This window comes from Zophobas morio, unplaced genomic scaffold (assembly GCF_036711695.1).
Source record: "Zophobas morio isolate AGI-343-1 ecotype UQ-CSIRO unplaced genomic scaffold, CSIRO_AGI_Zmor_V1 ptg000012l, whole genome shotgun sequence".
Taxonomy (NCBI): Eukaryota; Metazoa; Arthropoda; class Insecta; order Coleoptera; family Tenebrionidae; genus Zophobas; species Zophobas morio.
In genome coordinates this window covers 11198389-11223602 of record NW_026972117.1, presented here as the reverse complement: position 1 = coordinate 11223602, position 25214 = coordinate 11198389, and the positions used below count along the sequence as shown (strand labels likewise).

The 25214-nt window shown below is 32.6% G+C and overlaps 1 protein-coding gene and 2 non-coding genes across 5 annotated transcripts in view; 1 reads left to right on the top strand and 2 right to left on the bottom strand.

The window, feature by feature from the left end:
* Positions 1–25214, top strand: part of LOC135127768 (potassium voltage-gated channel protein Shaker) — an 843060-nt gene that overhangs the window by 144201 nt on the left and 673645 nt on the right. The window lies entirely within an intron of this gene.
* Trnap-ugg (transfer RNA proline (anticodon UGG)) lies at positions 16843–16914 on the bottom strand. Its single transcript has one exon. It is a non-coding gene; the product is annotated as a tRNA-Pro (tRNA).
* Trnap-ugg (transfer RNA proline (anticodon UGG)) lies at positions 24916–24987 on the bottom strand. The gene has a single exon. It is a non-coding gene; the product is annotated as a tRNA-Pro (tRNA).

Here is a 25214-nt window from a genome sequence, read left to right as displayed (position 1 = left end):
CAATAATCCTAGACTTTATATTTTCCACACGTATTTCAGTTTTCTTTAAAACAATTTATGATTGTAATTTGTTCCAAGTTGTCCACTGTAAAATTTTTTCGCCGATCATTTAAAATGTGTTTAAAATTGGAGAATGTGCGTTCAACATCCACACTCGTTGTTGGCGCAGTTTTGAATTTTGCAACTAATGTTGAATCTAACTCCAAATTTTCCACCTTCTGGCCTTGTAAAACACGAGCAACGTCGGAAAGAACACCGAAACCTGCATTTTTATTTAACACTTCGTCAAGTTTTTGAGATACTCTAGTACCAATATCACCCCTTACTGCGTTTGCTTGTTGTTTAAATTCTTTCACTAAGTTTATGGCATCTACCAACAACATGTTGGGTTTTTCTAACTTTTCTATTACCTCACATACGAATTGATAATTGCTTCTTAGAAAAGCTAGATCTTGTCGCAAATCTTTGTTTTGCAAAATATTTATGCAATCTTTAATCGATTGAGAAGAATCTCCGCTAAACTCCGTAACTACTTCCTCAAATTCTTTGATATATTTGTCATAATAAAATGTGGCCTGTAACCATGTTCCCCACCTCGTTATAATCGGCTCTGGGGGCAATGGTATGTTTGGAAATTTTTCCTTAAAATGTTGCACTCTTAGTGGGACTTTAACAAAAATCTTTTTATCATTTGCCACTAATTTATTAACAGTAGGAAACTGCAAACGTATTCCTTCAGCCACTCTGTTTAAACCGTGGGCAATGCAAGTAGAGTGAATTAAATTGGAATACAATATTTTTAGATTATTCCCTGATTTCAACATATAACGAGCTGCATCCGAGATCATCAATAAAATTTTATTCGCCGGTACGGCCTTTGGCAAAAATAGTGACGTAAGACTGCCATTTACAAATCTGGTAATCGTATTGCCATTTGTTTTATCTAACATTTTCAAACTTACTACATACCCTCGACTAGGGAAATTTTCATTTAAGATTCCAACAATTAAACTTGCCACGTATCTTCCACAACTATCGGTTGTTTCATCGACAGCGAACCATAAATAATTATCTCCAATGCGATGTTTAATTTCGTTGTAAACTTGCTGAAACACTGGGCCTACATAATTTTTTCGGAGAGTACTTTCAACCGGAATATGTCGATTGCAATGTTTTTCAAGGAATTCTTGAAGAGGGCCTTTCTCCAATTTTTTTAAAGGTATATTGGACTGGATCATCATTTTACATAAATCGAAATTAAACTGAAACTGCTCATCTTTTGTGGAAGTAGATGCAACAGATTCATGTATGGTCTGCTGTTTAATTTTAGAAACTTCAAACATTTTCTTCCTTTCTACATGAAGAGTCGTTCTGACATGTTGCGTCACGTTATATTTTTTATCACTTTGAATCTAAAATAACGTACATATACAGGATTAACAAAGGAAAATAGATAAAAAAAATTAGTGGGCTTACGGTTTTCACACAAGCTCTGCAGAATATTTTGTTGTTTTCTAATTTTAATTCGGGAAAATCCCTTATCCACTCATCCGGCGTCAATTTTACTTTCTGCATTCTTTTAAAATATCAGTAATATTACCAAAAAGAACTCAACATGTAACAAGCGACAACCACGTATAACACTGTACTACGACAGATGCGATAGACTGATGGTTGTGAAATAAACGGTTCATTTACTTAAAAGTTTCCATTAGAAAAATTTTAAGGTAGGTAGTTGGGTACAATAATCCTTTTTTCTAGAAAATCTTCAACGGTCTTGCCGCAGAATGCCGAAAAAGAACATCTGGTTAAAAGGTTTAATTCATTATCAACGGAATTAAGGATTTAAAGTCATAAAATCTATGGAGTATTTTTCCAATCCTATAATAAAATTTTATTACCCAAACGACCGGAACCTATTCACAGAAAGGGTCTTGAGTAAGTGTACTTCAATGGTCAAGTCCAGGTAAAATGCATACGATACGATACGGCTAACTAACAAGTATTTATCATCCCGACAAGGCCGGCATTTGAACAAAATATGCATTAAAACTCATATTCGTCGAAAAAAGCATTAAATAAGTATATAAGTTTTAATATGCATAAAATTGAAAAAAAGCCAATAAGCATAAAAAAAATGTGTCAAATGACTCCAAATTGTATCATAGTTACAGATATAAAAAAGTTTTGAAGTGCTTACATTTTTCACGAAAAGCATTAAACCTAGAAATCCGCTCTCTAGTGATCAATGTTTCACAAACATTTTTGAGATCTTTTTTAACGTTTCTAAAATAGATAAAATGATAAGAGGAAAAGAAATCTAATCAGTAATCTAATAAGACGAAATATGAAATTGTGACACCTATGGGAAACTCGGACGTCTAAGATCGGTCTCGTAATTCATTATTAGCACTTATTTGATCACTAATCTACAAAAGTGTTACGTTTTCACACCATGTTATTAACTTTGTACGAACAAGTTTTAAATTGCATGTCACACATGCACGACTTCATCAAATATTACACTAAAACTACGTTACAACAAAATTAGAAAATACACTTGTGTAGTATATTTCATGCCAAAAGATAATTACGGGATTATTAAACCATTGACGTGAAAAAATAAACATCTTTTTTTACAAGGTAGCAAATGTAGAAAATATTTTCTTAAAGTCTTGATACATTTGGAGAAAACTGAGCTCAAAAACTGGGGTCTCTCTTTTCTGATAAATAAATAGTGAGCACTGCGATAACTTTCTACAAGGTTTATTTGCAGGAACGACTTTTCGGAGCGAAATAACCGATTCAGTTTATTTATATTCTTCATTTTAGTTCTTATTTTATTATTATCAAGAAACGTAGGACCGTGACAATACTTCTAATATTATTCATATTGGAAAACTGCCACTTCAAAAACAATAACAAGAAAAAAGTTAGAATTAAATACTGACCACCTTGCAAGGTAAAACTAGACTGGCTTTGGAAATTACGTATGTAGTTTGTTTCGTTCGTAGTGGTTTATTTTTCGATTTAAACCTTATAGTCCGGGAATGTTGTGGTTTATCGCAAAGAAAGTTCGGTGCAATGTTGGGAACACTGTTAGTTGAGAAGTTATTCCAGTGGTGAACAAGCAATAAATAATACATAAGCGAATCTGAACTGACTATATAGTTCAAATGATGTTGGTGGCTTTTTACTAAAACAACTGGATTAATTAAAATATTTAGACAGAAAATCTCTGGAATTGCCGGACTGATTAGTGATTAATATTGTTAAATTTTATATGTATTTTAAGAATATCGTCAACCACTGACGTTGCTTTTAGAGCTGAAAATGGTCATTTAAAAATTCCGTCGCCAAATTGCTGTTGATGGTAACTTTCATGTTCAACTTTTGCCGTATTAAAGGGGATGTAGAAGAAAAGTGGCCGATTTAAGTTGATTACTACAAAAATTTACCATTTTACACGTGTTTTTAATTCCTTATTGTCGAAATAAGTCTACACATATTAAGAAAAAAGGCAAAATGTAGCCCCGCCCACCCGCCCTATCTCAATTGTGATGATTTTTTTATCCGTCTTGAGCCAAGGGGGCAAAGCTTAACTGCAAAATCTATACGAGAAATTAAAAATATGAAAAAATTAAAACCAAAGATTGAGGTTCACCAGCACCTACCTTGATCTAAATATGCAGTAATGAAGTTCTCATTCGTTGCCAGACCCAGGGGCGGAGCCTAATTGCAAAATCTATATTCCCGAACAAAAATTTACCATGTTAAACGTGTTTTAAGTTCAAAGAATGGGTGGGTGATTTTTTTTTATTTTGCCGTTAAATATATAAAAACATGCAAAATACGGCCAATTATTATCGACAAATTTTCAACAAAATTTTCGAAATTTCACTAAAAACATTTTCTTGTAGATTTCGGGCCGCAGAAGTGATATCCGTTTTCATCTCTTCGATAACTCCAATGGTTTTTCTGGAATCGTTTTTTGAAATATACAAAAATATAACAAAATACGCGCAATTTACGACCAAGTTTCAACAAAATTTTCGAAATTTCAGTAAATACATTTTCTTGTAGATTTCAGGCCGCAGAAGTCATATCCGCCTACATTTCTTCCATAACTCCAATGATTTTTCCAGAATCGTCCTTTGAAATATTCAAAAATGTGCAAAATAACCAAATTTTCGACCAATTTGCAACAAAATTTTCGAAATTTCACTAAAAACGTTTTGTTGTAGATTTCGGGCCGCAGAAGCCATATCAGCTTTCACTTTTTCGATAACCCCAATGGTTTTTCCAGAATCGTCCTTTGAAACATTCAATAATATGCAAAGTACGCCCAATTTTTGACCAATTTTCAACAAAATTTGCGAAATTTTAATTAATAAATTTTTTTGTAAATTTGGGGACGCAGAAGTCATTTCCGCTTTCACTTCTTCGATAAATCCTACGGTTTTTCTAGAATCGTCCTTTGAAATATATAAAAATATGCAAAATACGCCCAATTTTCGACCAATTTTCAACGAAATTTTCGAAATTTCACTTAATACAGTTTCTTGTAGATTTCGGGCGGCACAAGTCATTGCCGCTTTCACTTCTTCGATAACTCCCACAGTTTTTCCAGAATCGTCCTTTGAAATACATAAAAATATGCAAAATACGCCCTATTTTCGACCAATTTTTAACAAAATTTTGGAAATTTCACTTAACGCATTTTCTTGTATGTTTCGGACCGCAGAAGTCATATCCGCTTTCATTTCTTCCATAACTCCAATGGTTTTTCCAGAATCGGCCTTTGAAATATTAAAAAATATGCAAAATACGACCAATTTTCAACAAAATTTTCGAAATTTCACTTAATACATTTTCTTGTAGATTTCGGGTCGCAGAAGTCGTATCCGCTTTCATTTCTTCGATAACTCCAATGGTTTTTCCAGAATCGTCATTTGAAATATAAAAAATATGCAAAATACGACCAATTTTAGCAAAATTTTTGAAATTTTACTAAATACATTTTCTTATAGATTTCGGGCGGCAGAAGTCATATCCGCTTTCATTTCTTCGATAACTCCTCTCGTTCTTCCAAAATCGTCCTTTGAAATATACAAAAATATAACAAAATACGCCCAATTTTCGACCACTTTTCAACAATATTTTCGAAATGTCACTAAATACATTTTCTTGTAGATTTCGGGCCGCAGAAGACATATCCGCTTTCATTTCTCTATAACCCCATTGGTTTTCCAGAATCGTGCTTTGAAATATTCAAAAATATGCATGCAAAATACGCCCAATTTTCGTCCAATTTTCAACAAAATTTTCGAAATTTTACTTAATCCATTTTCTTGTAGATTTCGGGCTGCAGAAGTCATATCCGCTTTCATTTCTTCAATGACTCCCATGGTTTTTCCAGAATAGGCTTTTGAAATATTCAAAAATGTGCAAAATACGCCCAATTTTCGACTAATTTTCAACAAAATTTTCGAAATTTCACTAAATACATTTTCTTGTACACTTCGGGCCGCAGAAGTCATTTTCGCTTTCACTTCTTCGATAACTCCTACGGTTTTTCCAGAATCGTCCTTTGAAATGTTCAAAAATATGCAAAATAAGCGGAATTTTCAACCAATTTTCAACAAAATTTTCGAAATTTTATTAATTACATTTTCTTGTAGATTTCGGGCCGCAGAAGTCACTCCCGCTTTCATTTTTTCGATAACTCCAATGGTTTTTCCAGAATCGCCCTTTGAAATATAAAAAAATATGCAAAATACGCCCAATTTTCGACCAATTTCCAACAAAATTTTCGAAATTTCACTAAATACATTTTCTTGTAGATTTCGGGCCGTAGAAGTTACTCCCGCTTTCATTTTTTCGATAACTCCAAATGGTTTTTCTAGAATCGCATTTGAAATATTCAAAAATGTGCAAAATACGTCCAATTTTAGACCAATTTTCCACAAAATTTTGAAAATTTCACTTAATATATGTTCTTGTAGATTTCGGGCCGCAGAAGTCATATCCGCTTTCATTTCTTCGATAATTCCAATGGTTTTTGCAGAATCGTCCTTTGAAATATTCAAAAATATGCAAAATACGATCAATTTTCGACAAATTTTCAACAAAATTTCCGAAATTTCACAAAATATATTTTCTTGTAGATTTCGGGCCGCAGAAGTCATATCCGCTTTCACTACTTCGATAACTCCGACGGATTTTCCAGAATCGTGCTTTGAAATATTCAAAAATATGGAAAATACACCCAATTTTCGACCAATTTTCGACAAAATTTTCGAAATTTTACTAAATACATTTTCTTGTAGATTTCGAGCCGCAGAAGTCATTTCCGCTTTCACTTCTTCGATAACTCCTACGGTTTTTCCAGAATCGTCCTTTGAAATGTTCAAAAATATGCAAAATAAGCGGAATTTTCAACCAATTTTCAACAAAATTTTCGAAATTTTATTAATTACATTTTCTTGTAGATTTCGGGCCGCAGAAGTCACTCCCGCTTTCATTTTTTCGATAACTCCAATGGTTTTTCCAGAATCGTGCTTTGAAATATAAAAAAATATGCAAAATACGCCCAATTTTCGACCAATTTTCAACAAAATTTTCGAAATTTCACTAAATACATTTTCTTGTAGATTTCGGGCCGTAGAAGTTACTCCCGCTTTCATTTTTTCGATAACTCCAAATGGTTTTTCTAGAATCGCATTTGAAATATTCAAAAATGTGCAAAATACGTCCAATTTTAGACCAATTTTCCACAAAATTTTGGAAATTTCACTTAATATATGTTCTTGTAGATTTCGGGCCGCAGAAGTCATATCCGCTTTCATTTCTTCGATAACTCCAATGGTTTTTGCAGAATCGTCCTTTGAAATATTCAAAAATATGCAAAATACGATCAATTTTCGACAAATTTTCAACAAAATTTTCGAAATTTTACAAAATATATTTTCTTGCAGATTTCGGGCCGCAGAAGTCATATCCGCGTTCACTACTTCGATAACTCCGACGGATTTTCCAAAATCGTGCTTTGAAATATTCAAAAATATTCAAAATACGCCCAATTTTCGACCAATTTTCAACAAAATTTTCGAAATTTCACAAAATATATTTTCTTGTTGATTTCGGGCCGCAGAAGTCATATCCGCTTTCACTACTTCGATAACTCCGACGGATTTTCCAGAATCGTGCTTTGAAATATTCAAAAATATGGAAAATACACCCAATTTTCGACCAATTTTCGACAAAATTTTCGAAATTTTACTAAATACATTTTCTTGTAGATTTCGGGCCGCAGAAGTCATTTTCGCTTTCACTTCTTCGATAACTCCTACGGTTTTTCCAGAATCGTCCTTTGAAATGTTCAAAAATATGCAAAATAAGCGGAATTTTCAACCAATTTTCAACAAAATTTTCGAAATTTTATTAATTACATTTTCTTGTAAATTTCGGGCCGCAGAAGTCACTCCCGCTTTCATTTTTTCGATAACTCCAATGGTTTTTCCAGAATCGTGCTTTGAAATATAAAAAAGTATGCAAAATACGCCCAATTTTCGACCAATTTTCAACAAAATTTTCGAAATTTCACTAAATACATTTTCTTGTAGATTTCGGGCCGTAGAAGTTACTCCCGCTTTCATTTTTTCGATAACTCCAAATGGTTTTTCTAGAATCGCATTTGAAATATTCAAAAATGTGCAAAATACGTCCAATTTAAACCAATTTTCCACAAAATTTTGGAAATTTCACTTAATATATGTTCTTGTAGATTTCGGGCCGCAGAAGTCATATCCGCTTTCATTTCTTCGATAATTCCAATGGTTTTTGCAGAATCGTCCCTTGAAATAATATTCAAAAATATGCAAAATACGATCAATTTTCGACAAATTTTCAACAAAATTTCCGAAATTTCACAAAATATATTTTCTTGTAGATTTCGGGCCGCAGAAGTCATATCCGCTTTCACTACTTCGATAACTCCGACGGATTTTCCAAAATCGTGCTTTGAAATATTCAAAAATATTCAAAATACGCCCAATTTTCGACCAATTTTCAACAAAATTTTCGAAATTTCACTAAAAACATTTTCTTGTAGATTTCGGGCCGCAGAAGTCATATCCGCTTTCATTTCTTCGATAACTCCAATAAAATACCAGAAATTTTCGACCAATTTATAATTATTAATGAGGTTAAGAACAATTTTTTCGAAAATTTGAAGCTGCAGTACTGTTAGTATTAGTGTCACTATAATGTTATTGAAATTTTTTCTTTATCGATACTTTAACAGCCCATATATATTTTGTTTTAACTTATAGGATTATCACACAAAAAATCGCTAAATCAAATTTATAAATTTTAGAAAAAACTAGGATTGTTGGGGTTTGCTTCAGGGGCGAGGGAAGTTCCGTGTAATATCTTTGAGACTTTTTTTTATAAATGATCGTGTTTGTTAGAAATTTTTCAAAAATCCAAAATTTGGTAACTAATTTTCCATGATAATTTAGAAACATCATTCAATGACAAAGTTATTCCTTGCAAATAATACCTACTAAATATTTTTGTAAAAGATACCGATTAGAAGAGATTTTTTTAATTATTTGAAATATCACTGCTCCGTCGCGAAGTTAGTAGACGAATGATAAATGAATTTGGAAATCGAAGATTGAAATACTTACAAATTCATTCTAGGTTTTCCATCTCTTCCAACCCCTCGTTAAATAGATTTGCAGAACTATCTATATTTACAAGATCCGGCTTAGAGGCCGTTAAGTAAACAATTTCAGTAATACGCTTAATTGGTGGTGCCCATAAATGAAGTCTTGGAAAAACCCGTCCGCATTACTAGAAAATAAATATGCATAAAAATGCACTTACCATTAAAATATGCAGTAATTGCAAAGAAAATAGTTACGACTGCGCTTGCACCTCGCGATATAAACTGAAGTCCCGAAGTGAAGCAGAAAAGTCTCCTGTGCCCTTTTCCAATTTCCACGGTCGGTATATTCAATGAAGCGATATTTTTCGCTTATGATCGTGGCGGCATTCAATAGAAGTCTGCGAAAAAGGCATTACTCACATCCCATTGTGAGATTCATTTCATAGAAAATCCTTCGCGATACCATTATTGTTATGGTGGTAATCTCGTATCTCGAACGAGCAGTTCTTGGGCTTTAATTAATCTCCTCTTTGCGATGTCATCAACACGGGACTTTTTTGAAAACGCTCCTTTGAGATTTCCTGCTTCGTTTATCACTGTTTAGCTGCCTTGTTGCCATCTTTGAACGTTCGTCGTGTTTATGTTTGTCGTGTTGTGTTCCACAATATCCAGCCGACACGCAATCGTCCGCAAAAAAATCAATCCCGACTTTACACTCCAATAATAGAAATATTAACGAACGTAGCGTTACGGTTAACTTGTAATTATTCAGTCATTCTACGTTTTAATTATATCGTTAAAGCCGCAGATTATGTACGAATTTCCGCTCTTTATATGTATGGCGTTCTTGTTAAATTAATTAAGGCGGTTGTGTGCTTGCGCTTATGTTTATTTGTTGGCGTTAAAGGGCTGTTATGCCGTTTGAACGACTTTTGCTCGCTTGGATTTGCCGATCCGTTTGAGCTGGAATGTCCGCGTTGTGTACGGGCAGATCTTTAAAAGGCATTCGGAGTCAGATTTTGCTACATTTAAATGGGATTTGCTTAGCGCTGGAGAGGAAAATTGCCGTTCAGATGAGTACACCGTTTTTACATTTTTTAAATTGAGTTAAAATAAACGCAGACAAGGATAAAGTGATTTAATAAAGTGCGATTTGTTTGTGCTGAAAGTATCATCCACACGGTGAAATATCTCGAAACAAAGAGAAACATGGAAAGCGACGTGATAAAAATATTGCGCTAAGAGGAAGCTTTGATCAAAATACTTCCCCGAGATATTATAAATTCTTGTTAACGTACCAATCTTTCTTTGTCTACACTGCCTTTTAGAATATTGCAGTTTTTGTTTTACTTGTCTATGTCGTTTAAAACTAAAAAACAACAGTAAGACGGCACAGTAATTTATCACAGACCCAACTAATTTATTAAAAACGTTAATTTCTCAAGTTAAAAGGTCAGGTTAAGTTAAGGTCAGGACAGGTCAGGTCAGATAAGACAAGATAACATAACTTAACAAAACAGAAATTTGTATTGCTTAATGTTGTTTAATCACCTACATGATTGTGCTGCACCTTCTCGTCCGAACACTCTTTCTTTAGCTAACTAGGTAGTAACGCTACCTACTCGTTTCCACGCACATTTATAAAGGTATTGTTTCAGATTACTCAAGAAAAAAAAAATGTGATGTCTAACTTTGAGCTTATAAAATAAAAGTAAGAAGACGTACTAATTTGGTATAAACTTATGTACAAAATTGTTTCCCAACAAACACAAGAATTTTGTCTTCTCGGACTTAGAAGTTAGAAAGTACTGCTAGAAAATGTACTTTGATGATGACAGAATAGCTGTCAATCAGAGTTGTCTACTACTAGAGGATAAATTAAAAAAAAACTCCTTGGTTAAACAGAGTGGTAGCGAGTCGTCCAATGGGCTCGATTACAATACTTGAGTAAGCTAAGACAGTATTGCAATCGAGTGCAGTCGGGACAAAGAAAAAGAACAAAAAAGGCTCAATGTAATTGTGATGAATTTTTTTATTAATCTCGAGGACGGCGGAGCTTAATTGCAAAATCTTTATTTCTTATAAGAAATTATCACGTGTTGTGTTGTTAAAAGCAAACTAATTTATTAAAAACAGAAGCGCATTATTAAACCCCACCCACCCGCCCGTATCTTAGTCGTGACGAATTTTTCATTCGTTTTCAGATCGAGGGGCGGAGCTTAATTGCAAAATCTATATTTATTTACGAAAATTTACCATTTCGAAGTTTTAACTTTTACGTTTCTTGGTGTGAAAAGAAGGCTAGAGGGCAAAATGTAGGCCCCGCCCACCCACCCTCTCTCATTTGTGATGATTTTTTTTATTCGTCGTCAGCCAGGAGACGGAGTCTAATAGCAAAATCTATCTACCCAACATTTCTAACAAACATTTAAAACTTGAGAAAAATCGGTTCCATAGTTTTGGAGATTATCCGTGTAATAAAAGCGACGCACACTGCAGACAGACGCAAACGAGAGACCTATGGTTTCATATTCTAGGGGTTATAAAAAGTCGAAAAAACATAAAAGTAGCGAGTCGCCCGATGCGCTTGTTTACAGTACTTCTTTAGTTGACACTCGGGAAGGTAAAATCAAGACGGTTTCATAAACCACATATTATATTCATCCCTGTTCTGACCATTTGTGCCACTTCATGTTAGAGAAAGCTTTATGCCTAGTTGTAACTTTGATGTTCAACTTTTGCCGTCTTTAAAGGGGCTATAGAAGAAAAGTAGAGGATTTGAGTTGATTACTACAAATATTGACCCTTTTAGGGGCCAATTCCAAGTTGGTGGCGCAAGTCACTGGTGCAGCGCAACTTTATAATGCTAATTTGGGTATCAAATGCTGGTTGCTAGGGGTGACGGAATCAACAAACGCAGTTGTGTCGAATTTTCCATTGAAATTTGCACCATGGAGTTGCGGCACCTCTAGTAGGCAGTGCAAGTTGGCGCAATTTATCTCGAAAAATTGCGCTTGTTTATTCCGTCACCCCTAGCAACCAGCATTTGATACCCAAATTAGCATTATAAAGTTGCGCTGCACCAGTGACTTGCGCCACCAACTTGGAATTGGCCCCTTAGACATGTTTTAAGTTTCTTGTTGTCGAAATAAGTCTACACATATTAAGAAAACAAGGCAAAATGTAGCCCCGCCCACCCACCCTATCTCACTTGTGATGACTTTTTTTTATTCGTCGTAAGCCAAGGGGGCGGAGCTTAACTGCAAAATCCCTATTTCTCTAGGTGAAATTAAAAACATGGTTTTGAGTATCGTGTTGTTCAAAAAATACTATGTGTGTTAAGAAAAAAATAAAGCCAAAGATCAGGCCCCACCCATACCCGCTCGGATCTCAATTCTCAGTTGTGATGAATTTTTCATTCGTTGTCAAATGAAGGGGCGGCGCTTAATTTGTAAGAACCATATTTGCCTAGAAGAATTTACCATTTTAAGACCCGATTTATAGAAACCGAAGTTAAAGTTAATTCGCGATTAACTTTTAACTGAGGTCCGTTGCTAGGAAACATGCATGTTTCAACCAATCACGGGCTCATATTCCACATTTTAATTCTCTGTTAAACTAATCGAGGATTAAATATTTAACTCGCTTTTCTATAAACCGGCCCTTAATGTTTTAAATTTCTTGTTCTGAAAACATGACTATGTATATTAAGAAAAAGGCAAAATATAAGCCCCGCCCCCCCGCCCTATCTCAATTCTGATGATTTTTTTTATTCGTCGTAAGCCGAGGGGTGAGCCTAATTGCAAAATCCATATGTCCTTACAAAAATTTACCATTTTAAATGCGTTTTAAGTTGCTGAGAATAAAAAAAATCATCACAGTTGAGATTGGGTGGGTGGGCGGGGTTTATATTTTGCATTTTTTATTAATGTACATAATATTCTATGAACAACACGAGATTCAAAAACATATTTTTAAATTCTTCTAAAGAAATAAGTATTTTGCAGTTAAGCTCCGCCTCCTTGATCCACGGCGAATAAAAACAATTACCACAATTGAGATCGGGCGGGTGGGCGGGGTTGCATTTTGCCTGTTTGTTTTAATATGTGTAGAGTTCTTTTTACAACATGAAACTTAAAACAATTTTGTAATGGAAAAATGTACCATTTGAACCATGTTTGAAGTTTCTCGTTGTGAAAAGGCGGCTATGTATATTAAGAAAAAAGAAAAGGCAAAATATAAACCCCGCCCACCCACCCTATCTCAATTGTGATGATTTTTTTATTCGTCGTGAGCCAGGGGGGCTTAACTGCAAAATCCTTATTTCTTTAGGAGCCCCGATCTAAATATGTAATAAAGTTTTAAGTTTCTAAGAACATAAAAAATCATCACAATCGAGATAGGGTGGGTGGGTGGGGTTTATGTTTAGTATGTTTTTCTTAAAATACGTAATATACTTTGAACGACACGAAACTCAAAAATATGTTTTTAATTTCTTATTAAGAAATAAGTATTTTGCAGTTAAGCTCCGTCCTCTTGGTTCACGGCGAATAAAAAAATTCATTACAATCGAGATAGGGCGGGTGGGTGGGCTTACATTTTGCCTATTTGTTTTAATATGTGTAGACGTCTTTTCACAGCATGAAACTTAAAACATTTTTATAATGCAAAATTTGTATAAGGAAATATCGATTTTGCAATTAAGCTCCGCCCCATATTCACAAAATCCATATTTCCTTGAAAAAATGTACCATTTTAACAATATTTTAAGTTTCTTGTTGCGAAAAGATGGCTATATATATTAAGAAGAAAGAAAGGGCAAAAGATAAGCCCCGCCCACCCACCCTGTCTCAATTCTGACGATTTTTTTATTCGTCGTAAGCGGAGGAGCTGAGCTTAATTATAAAATCCTTAATTTTCTACAAGGAATAAAAAACATGTTTTCGAGTATCGTGTTCAAATAATACTGTATAATAAGAAAAAAAAAACAACCCAAAAATTAAGCCCCACCCATAACCATCCCAAGCTCAATTATGGTGAATTTTTCAATCGTTGTCAGACCGGAGCCTAATTGCAAAATTGGTACTTTCCTAAAGAAACTTACCATTTTAGACATGTTTTATGTTTCTTGTTGTCGAAATAAGTCTACATATATTAAGAATGAAAAAAGGCAAAATGTAGGCCCGCCCACCCGCCCCATCTTAATTGTGATAACTTTTTTTTATTCGTTGTCAGCCAAGGGGACAGAGCTTAACTGCAAAATCCTTATTTCTCTATGAGAAATTAAAAACATGTTTTTGAGTATCGTGTTGTTCAAAGAATACTATGTGTGTTAAGAAAACAATAAAGCCAAAGATTACGCCCCACCCATACCCGCCCCGATTTCAATTCTCAATTGTGATGAATTTTTCATTCGTTGTCAGATCGAGGGGCGGGGCTTAATTGCAAGATCCATATTTGTCTAGAAGGATTTATCATTTTAAATATGTTTTAAGTTTCTTGTTCTGAAAAGACGACTACGTATATCAAGAAAAAAGGCAAAATATGAGCCCCGTCCACCCGCCCTATCTCAATTCTGATGATTTTTTTAATTCGTCGTAAGCTGAGGGACTGATCCTAATTGCAAAATCTATATTTCCTTACAAAAATTTACCATTTTAAACGCGTTTTAAGTTTTTTGTTGTGAAAACATGGCTATGTATATTAAGAAAAAAGAAATAGTAAAATATAAGCCCCGCCCACCCGCCCTGTCTCAATTGTGATGATTTTTTTTATTCGTCGTGAGCCAGGGGGGGGCGGAGCTTAACTGCAAAATCCTGATTTTTCTACGAGCCCCGATCTAAATATATAATATAGTTTTAAGTTTCTAAGAATATAAAAAAATCATCACAATTGAGATAGGGTGGGTGGGCGGGTTTTATATTTTGTCTTTTCTTCTTAATATACCTAGTATACTTTGAACGACACGAAACTCAAAAACTTGTTTCTTCTTGTAAAGAAATAAGTATTTTGCAGTTAAGCTCCGTCCTCTTGATTCACGGCGAATAAAAAAATTCATTACAATCGAGATAGGGCGGGTGGGCGGACTTACATTTTTCCTTTTTGTTTTAATATGTGTGACTTCTTTTCAGAACATGAAACTTAAAACATTTTTGTAATGAAAAATTTTTACAAAGAAATATCGATTTTGTAATTAGACTCCTCATAATTGCAAAATGCATATTTCTTTGCAAAAATGTACATTTTAACCATGTGTTAAGTTTCTTGTTGTGAAAAGATGGCTATGTATGTTAAGAAAAAAGAAAAGGCTAAATATAAGCCCCGCCCGCTCACCGAATTGTGGTGATTTTTTTATTCATCGTGAGCCAGGTAGGCGGAGCTTAACTGCAAAATCCTTATTTCTCTACGAGCCCCGATCTAAATATATAATCAAGTTTTAAGTATCTAAGCATATAAAAAAATCATCACAATCGAGATAGGGTGGGTGGGCGGGGTTTATATTTTGCCTTTTTTTCTTAATATACATAGTATACTTTGAACGACACGAAACTCAAAAACATGTTTTTAATTTCATATTAAGAAATAAGTATTTTGCAGTTAAGCTCCGTCCTTTTGATTCACGGCGAATAAAAAAATTCATTACATTCGAGATAGGGCGGGCGGGCGGGCTTACATTTTGCCTTTTTATTTTAATATGTGTGACTTCTTTTCAGAACATGAAACTTAAAACATTTTTATAATGGAAAATTTGTATAAAGAAATATCGATTTTGCAATTAAGCTCCGCCCCATATTCACAAAATCCATATTATCTTGCAAAAATGTACCATTTTAACCATGTTTTAAGTTTCTTGTTGTGAAAAGGTGGCTATGTATGTTAAAAAAAAAGAAAAGGCAAAATATAAACTCAGCCCACCCACCCTATCTCAATTTTGATGATTTTTTTACTCGTCGTGAGCTAGGGGGGGCGGAGTTTAATTATAAATTCCTTATTTTTCTAGAAGAAATAAAAAACATGTTTTCGAGTATCGTGGTCAAAACTAGCTTAAAATATGAGTGTTTCGGTGAACAGGTGATTAAATGGCTTAATATTAGTGGACCTCATTATCCTTATCAAAATTTGATTTTCGTGGAATTAGTGCTGTCAACCAGAAAAAATGTCCCCCCTGCTTCAGGAGATTTTCCTTCCAGTTGAAAACCAAAAGTCAACGTCTATATTGTCACAGCTGCAACAATATTTATTTAAACGTCTACCTAGTTGCATAATGAAATAGTGTTCGGGTGAGAACACGCAGCCCAATTAAACAGGTGAAACGATTTAATGACGTTTGACCTTGATTGTGCTAGTCTTCTTATTCGAACACTGTTCTAAGTATTCGGATGAGTGAATAACATTTTTGGTATAGATAACAATTATGTTTTGAGCAAACAAAAACCTTTAGATTTTTTTGTAGCGAACTCGGTTAAAATATGCATTTGCGAAGAAATGACATAAATAACGCTTGGAGCTCCTCATTACTAAGAATCACGTTTAAGTGACACTGAAAAATTTAACTCTCCTGAGAGACACTCTTAGAAGTAGGTACTATTTGCGAATTAATAATAAAAGCAGTGTACTTCGTTTTTTACAAATCTTTCAAGAAGGTTGAACTACCTGACATTAACATTACGTCTAAGGTGATGCTTTCCATTTTCCGTGTCATGACGACAATTTAAAAGCAATTTTCTTGATTAAATTTCGGATATTGTTTCACTAAAAGTGCCTTACCTGTCTACCCTGAAAACCTTTTGCTTTTGCAGTTTTTGATTCCCAAGACTAGCATTATTGATAAATCAGTGTCTATCGCATTAAATTAGCGGGGAAAATATACGGAACACATTTAATAACGAGGCATTTTTACTTAAAGCAAAATAAGAACAGCGGAAATAAAGAAAATGTCCTCTCAGCAATAACAACATGCTTAACTTCGAGTGTTCATACATCTAAAAATTCTCTTGTAGATGTATGTTTTATTTGAATGAGTTTGTCAAAAGCCAAAATTGAACAAAATGTTCTGAATATTATTATCATTATTAACTATGAAGATCCTAGTTTCTAATGTCAGATGTGTAACTTGTCATCAACGTAATTTACAGCCGGTAAAAAAATCTTAACAAAACAAAAAACTTGGGCTCAACCGGGATTTGAACCCGGGACCTCTCGCACCCAAAGCGAGAATCATACCCCTAGACCATTGAGCCGCTATAAACAAGAAAGTACACAATTTTGCAATAAATAGCTCAGTAAACGTCAATAAAACTCGATACGTTGATAATAATAATCCACCATAAAGTTCGACGGTTCAAGTGAACAAGTAAACATCAATAAAAATATATAGATATAACACGACAAAATGAAACCTCAATGTGTAAAAATCTTTTACCATTACATATACATATAAAAGTTGTAGGTATAAAGAACGAAGACTAAGACGTGTAATGAATCTACTTATTCGAACACGGCTTCCCGGCGGAAAATTTCATTTACTTGAGCCGCATCTATAAAACCTTATCTACACCTTTAAGCTCCGATCAGAAATGCAAAAAGTCGCTCCATCACTCCGAAATTGAAATGCATATGCCACCTGCTTGCCAAAGCCCCCAGCAGACAATAAATTTCCAGCAATTTTCCCGTTAGAACTTACTCCACACAAATTTCTCAAAAATCCAAAATCACCCTTCACACTCGAACCTAAGCGACCATTACTTGTTAATAGGGCGTCAATATGGCTTAAAATTAACCGCACAACCCCCGCATCCTACCCTGCATTGTTCCCCATGCACCCACGCTCCATATCGCCAAATGTCCAGGTGCTTTTAAACAGATAATGACGCAAAAGCGCCATCTATTCTCATCACGTTTACAATGCGAACGATGGATTCAATAATAATAGCAACCCCCTCTCGGCGATAACGTGCCTGAACACTTCCTGCAATCTCTAACCGGAAGTTTTCAATATGTTCACCCTCCAAACACCTGTCCATATCTTCCGTTCTCGTTTTGGAACTCGCCTCCACCTCGAGGTTATTTCGGTTTCCACCCTCCAAGATTGAATTAAAAGGGAATTTATGACGTTCATTACATGCGCCAACACGGAATTTTTACTTGGGAAAAATAGGTGTATTAAAAGTTAATGTGGTGAGGGTATTAAAAAAATGATCCGCGCGGTGGAGGAGATCGGTTTTGCGTTTTAATTGGGATGGTGGCGGTTTTTGTCTGGTGGGGAAGGTCGGGGTGAGATGTGGCGGGTGCAGCGGGTTAGGTGATTTATTGGTTCCTTAGTTTGCAGTTTTGGGTATTATGGGTGGCTGCAATGAAATATGGTGGCGGTATTTGTTCACTTAGAAAATTACCACAGTGGAAGAGCTTCCACCTTAATATTAAAGAGCGGATTTTAGGCCAAAAGAAGCTAAAACAGGCGCTTTAGGCTTTTTAAATAATCAGCGATCCGAACAACAAATTAGAAGTTTTCTAAATTTTCGACAGAAAATGACCGAATGTTCAGATGAGAAGACTACTACAATTAAGTTCGAACATCAAAAATCGTTTGACCTGTTTAATCGTACAAACGTCTTCTCATCTGAACATTTCTTTATCTAAGTTAGTAGACGTTTAAAGAAATATTGTTGCGCAATTGTAAAGTAAAGTAAAACAGGAGGCGAGACCGCGGTTATTCAGAGAACGTGAACAGTTTAAAAATTCGTGCGGTGCAGTACTACCAAGTTAGATAAAGAAATGTTCAGATGAGAAGACGTTTGTACATTTATTTGCTGGTTTATTCCCATTATTTTTAAGTTTAAATTTAATTTTTCGATTTTTCAACTTTTCAATTCACTTTCTAGATTTTGCAATTTAGCGTTTCAGTTTTTTATTTTCTTTATTCTTTCAATTTTTCAATTTTTGGTTTCTTCAGTTTGACGATATGCATCTTCCTGAACTTTCATTTTAAAATTTTTCGGTTTTCCGATTTTCCAACTTTTGGATGTTTCAATTTTTAGATTTTGAAGTTTTTCGATTTGTAATTTCACAAGTTTTCAAATTTTTAATTTTTCACTTTTTCATTTCTTCAATTTTCCGATTTGCAATTTTTCGGTTTGGTTTTTTATTTTCTTTATTTTTTCAATTTTTCGGTTTTCCAGCGTTCTAATTTTCTAATTTTCCAATGTAGAATTTTTCAATTCTTCGATTTTTCAACTTTTAGATTTTTTAATAATTCATTTTTTCTATTGTAGATTTCTCGATTATTTAGTTTTTGGTTTCTTCAGTTTTTAATTTGCAATTTTTCTAGGTTTCGTTTTAAATAAATATGTATTTAATAATTAATTATTATATATTTTTAATTTTTCACTTTTTCAATTCTATAATTTTAGGCTTTTTCCATTTTTCAACTAGTGGATTTTATTCGTTTTCACAATTTTTGACGATTCGATGATTTTTCGATTTTACAATTTTTGGTTTTCGAATCAAAATATGTAATGAAAAACTTGCAAAATTGTTAAGTGAAAAGATCAAAATGGAAACACAAAAAAGCATAAAATGAAAACTTTGGAAAATCAAAAAATGGGGAATCAAGAGCTTGAAAAAAATGAATAAACGAAAAATTGAAAAATCGAAAGATTAAAAATTGAGAAACTTTAAAATCGAAAACCTGCAAAATGGATAATTGAAAAATCCAAAAATTGCAAAATTGAAAAATTTTATATTATACAAAATTTGAGTAATTCAATAAAGGAAGAATTATTAAATCGAAAGAAATATTGGAAAAATAAAAGAAATGGAAAAACGGAAATTGTCATATAAAATCGGGAAACTGAAACATCGAAAAGTGAAAATGTAATATTGAAAAATTGCAAGCCGAAAATTTGAAGAAACGAAAAATTAAAAAGTCATGGAAATCGAGAAATTGAAAAATTGAAATAATTAAAGTTGCAAAATCGAAAAATTGTGCAAGCGAAACATTTAAAAATGGAAAAACTGAAGAATAAGAGAAAAAAGTGATGTAACAAAATTTGTCGAAGATAAATAAATCAAGTTTTTGGATTTCTCGGTTTTTCAATTTTTCGATGTTGGATTTTTCAATTTTTGACGTTTATAATTTTCAATTTCTCCATTTTTTCACGTTTCAATTTTTCAGTTTTTTAATCTTCCCATTCCTGGATTTCTCGACTTTTGAATGTGTCGATTTCACCATTTGCAATTTTGCGTTTCAGTTTTTTATTTTCTTTATTTTTACAATTTTTCGATTTCAAATTTTTTTTTGGTTTCTTCAGTTTTACGATATGCATCTTCCTGAACTTTCATTTTTAAATTTTTCGGTTCTCCGATTTTCCAACTTTTGGATGTTTCAATTTTTAGATTTTGAAGTTTTTCAGTTTACAATTCACGAGTTTTCAATGTTTAATTTTTTAATTTTTAGATTTTTCGATGTTTCATTTCTTCAATTTTTAGATTTTTCAACTTCTAGATTTTTAAATTTTTCGTTTATTCAGTTGTAGATTTTTCACTTTCTTGAATTTACAATTTTTTTCTTCAAGTTTTGATTTGCATTTTTTCCAGTTTTCATTTGAAATATGTATCTAATAATAATTACAATTTTAAAAATGTTTCAGTTTTTCAATTTGACCATTTTAGTTATTCCATTTCTTTAGTAATAATAATAATAATAAACTTTATTCTAACAGACGTTCTGAAATTTTTCGATTTGCAATTTCATAAGTTTTCAAATTTTTAATTTTTCACTTTTTCATTTCTTCAATTTTCCGATTTGCAATTTTTCGGTTTGGTTTTTTATTGTCGTTATTTTTTCAATTTTTCGGTTTTCCAGTGTTCTAATTTTCTAATTTTTCAATGTGGAATTTTTCAATTTTTTGATTTTTCAACTTTTATATTTTTTAATATTTTATTTTTTCTATTTTAGATTTCTCGATTGTTTAGTTTTTCATTTGCAATTTTTCTAGGTTTCGTTTTAAATAAATATGTATCTAATAATTACTATATTTTTAAAAATTTTTCACTATTTCAATTCTATAATTTATAGGATTTCTCCATTTTTCAATTAGTGGATTTTATTACTTTTTCATTTATTCGATTTTATAATTTTTGGTTTTCGAATCAAAGTATGTAATGAAAAAATTGCAAAATTGTTAAGTCGAAAAATCAAAATGGAAACACAAAAAAAGATAAAATGAAAACTTTGGAATATCAAAAAATTGGGAATCAAGAACTTGAAAAAAGTGAATAAACGAAAAATTGAAAAATCGAAAGATTAAGAATTGAGAAACTTTAGAATCGAAAACCTGCAAAATGGATAACTGAGAAATCCAAAAATTGCAAAATTTGAACAATTTAAAAACTGGAAATTCAAAGATACAAAATTTGAGGAATTCAATAAAGGAAGAATTATTAAATCGAAAGAAATATTGGAAAAATAAAAGAAATGGAAAAACCGAAATTGTGATATAAAATCGAGAAAATGAAAATTAATAATTGAAAAATTGCAAGCCGAACAATTGAAGAAACGAAAAATTAAAAAGTCATGGAAGTCGAGAAATTGCAAAATCGAAAAATTATGAAAGCGAAACATTTAAAAATGGAAAAACTGAAGAATAAGAGAAATAAAGTGATATCAAAAAATTTATCGAAGATAAATTAACCCAGTTTTTGGATTTCTCGGTTTTTCAATTTTTCGATGTTTCTGTTTTAGGATTTTTCAATTTTTGACGTTTATAATTTTCAATTTCTCCATTAAAAATTTTCAATTTTTCGGTTTTTTAATTTTCCCATTCCTGGATTCCTCGACTTTTGAACGTTTCTATTTTACCATTTGCAATTTTGAGTTTCAGTTTTTTATTTTCTTTATTTTTACAATTTTTCAATTTTTCGATTTGCAATTTTTCAATTTTTCATTTTTTTGGTTTCTTCAGTTTTACGATATGCATCTTCCTGAACATTCATTTTTAAATTTTTCGGTTTTCCGATTTTCCAACTTTTGGATGTTCCAATTTTCAGGTTTTGAAGTTTTTCAGTTTACAACTCAGGAGTTTTCAATGTTTAATTTTTTAATTTTTACATTTTTGGATTTTTCATTTCTTCAATTTTTCGATATTTCAACATTTTTAAATTTTTCCTTTATTCAATTGTAGATTTTTCACTTCTTGAATTAACAATTTTTTTTCTTCAATTTTTGATTTGCATTTTTTCTAGTTTTCATTTGAAATATATGTAACTAATAATAATTACAATTTTAAAAAAATTTCAGTTTTTCAATTTGACCATTTTAGTTTTTCCATCAAAGATACAAAATTTGAGGAATTCAATAAAGGAAGAATTATTAAATCGAAAGAAATATTGGAAAAATAAAAGAAATGGAAAAACCGAAATTGTAATATAAAATCGATAAAATGAAAATTAAAAACTGAGAAACTGAAACATCGAAAAATGAAAATGTATTATTGAAAAATTGCAAGCCGAAAAATTGAAGAAACGAAAGTCGAGAAATTGAAAAATTGAAATAATTAAAGTTGCAAAATTGAAAAATTATGCAAGCGAAACATTTAACATTTGTCGAAGATAAATAATTCCAGTTTTTGGATTTCTCGGTTTTTCAATTTTCGATGTTTCTGTTTTAGGATTTTTCAATTTTTGACGTTTATAATTTTCAATTTCTCCATTTTTCCACGTTTCAATTGTTCAGTTTTTTAATTTTCCCGTTCCTGGATTTCTCGACTTTTGAATGTTTCTATTTTACCATTTGCAATTTTGCGTTTCAGTTTTTTATTTTCTTTATTTTTACAACTTTTCAATTTTTCAATGTTCCGTTTTTATATATTTTTTTTCAATTTCAGTTTTTTTCAATTTTTCGTTTCGTCAGTTTTTCAATTTGCAATTTTTCAATTTTTCGTTTTTTTGTTACGATATCTGTTCAAGTTTTCATTTTTAGATTTTGCAGTTTTTCAATTTGAAAGTTCACGAGTTTTCAATTTTTAATTTTTCAAATTTTAGATTTTTCAGTTTTTCATTTCTTCAGTTTTTCGAGAAAAACGAGAAAGTACAAGTTATTCTACGTGACTTACATTAGGAGTACAGTCCAAAATTATTGAATAATATTGACTTAGATTTTTTATTATAATATCTCTTGTTCTCTGCGGCAAAAAATTATTGAAAAAAAAACTATATATAAGTAAAAAACAAAGACTAAGCTCCACCCACCCCCCCGATCTCTATTGTGATGACTTTCATTCCTAATTAGACGAGGGGCGGAGTTTAATTGTAACATATTATTTCTCTAGAAAATTCTACCCTTTTAAAAACATATGTCACATGGAAATTTCTTGTATAAAAATGAGGATTTTGCACATAAACTCCGCCCTTCAGCTCACGATGAATAAAATATTCATCACAATCGAGAAGGGGTGGGTGGGCGGGGCTAATATTTGGTCCAATTTTTCTTAATATACGAAGTCTTCTTTTCCCAACAAGAAACTGACAATATGTTTTACTATCGTGTTGTTGAAACAAAACTCCATATATTAAAAAAAAAACAAAATTAAGCCCCACCCACCCGCTCGATCTCAATTGTGATGAGTTTTTCATTCCTAATCAGACCGAAGGGCGGAGTTTAATAATTGTAACATCGATATTTCTATAAAAAATTCTATCCTTTTAAAAACATATTTCATATGGTCATTTCTTAGAGAAAAATGAGGATTTTGCATATAAACTCCGCCCTTCAGCTCAGAATGAATATAATATTCGTTACAATCGAGAAGGGGTGGGTGGGCGGGGCTTATATTTTGTACATTTTTTCTTAATATACGAAGTCTTTTTTTCCCAATAAGAAACTGATAATGGTTTAACTACCCCTTTGTTGAAATAAAACACCATATATTTAGAAAAAAAAAAACAAAATTAAGCCCCACCCACCCACCCGATCTCAATTGTGATGAGTTTTTCATTCCTAATGAGACCGAAGGGCGGAGTTTAATTGTAACATCAATATTTTTCTAAAAAATTCTATCCTTTTAAAAACATACTCCTATTTCATATGGTAATTTCTTATAGAAAAACGAGGATTTCGCAACTAAATTTCGCCCTTTAGCGATGAAAAAAATATTCATCACAATTGAGAATGGGTGGGTGGGCGGGGCTTATATTTTGTACAGTTTTTCTTAACTTACCAAGTCATTTTTTCCCTACAAGAAACTGACAATATGTTTAACTACCCTGTTGTTGAAAGAAAACTCCATATCTTAAAAAAAAACAAAATTAAACCCCACCCACCCGCCCGATCTCAATTGTGATGAGTTTTTCAGTCCTAATCAAACCGAAGGGCGGAGTTTAATTGTAATATCAACATTTCTCTAAAAAATTCTATCCTTTTAAAAACATACTCCTATTTCATATGGCAATTTCTTGTAGAAAAACGAGGATTTTGCAAATAAATTCCGCCCTTTAGTTCACGATGAATAAAATATTCATCACGATTGAGACGGGGTGGGTGGGCGGGGCTTATATTTTGTACAATTTTTCTTAATTTACGAAGTCTTCTTTTCCCAATAAGAAACTGAAAACATGATTATCTATCCTGTTGTTGAAAGAAAATTCTATATATTAAAAAAAAACTAAAGTTAGCTTACGCTCGGGAAGTAAAAAAGAGATATTCTATGGCCAGCACGTTCTTCAGATTTTACTCCTCTCGATTTCTCCATCCGGATATCTAAACAACTCGGTTTTTAAAAGCAGAATGGCGAAAATTTCAAAGCCGTAAATAAAAATGAAATATAGTCTGTCTCGGCTTGAACACGGAATGCATATTACGGAATATTAGATAGTGTTACGCTCGCTTCAGTTTTATTATAATAAGTATGAGTACAACGTACAACAATAGTTGTTATGTGTAGATTAAGTAGGTGATGGTTGGATGCTTTACCTGCAGCCATGAATTACAATACTGTTGACACTTTACTTTAGCAACAATGTACTCACTGGTTAGCGTGCTGCATTTACATATTCCATATTCTATAAAGGCTTATTATTTCCGAGGTTCCTGGCTGCAGATTTATCTTGTTATAGGCGATGAATTATGAGAGCAGATTAAACAACATACGTTGTGCGGAAATTGTGAAGAATATTTTTGATAAAAGTTTAATTTTACGCATTTTTCGTTTAGAAAATAAAATTGGGGACAGAAATGTCCAAAAAGAGGGCTCAACCGGGATTTGAACCCGGGACCTCTCGCACCCAAAGCGAGAATCATACCCCTAGACCATTGAGCCGCTATAAACAACAATCGGCAGTTATAAAACGTACAATAACGAACCTCGGTTTATTAATTTATTGTACGTTTATAATCTTATCTTTTTTTAATTATATATCTGCCATTGCTCTTCCTTAATACCTACGAACACTAGATAACAGCTCTAATAAATGCTCTCTCAGACGTTAGGCAAACTGTCGGTCAGCGTCAGCTTTTAATTAAAGCGTCCAAGACACACAGTTTCTT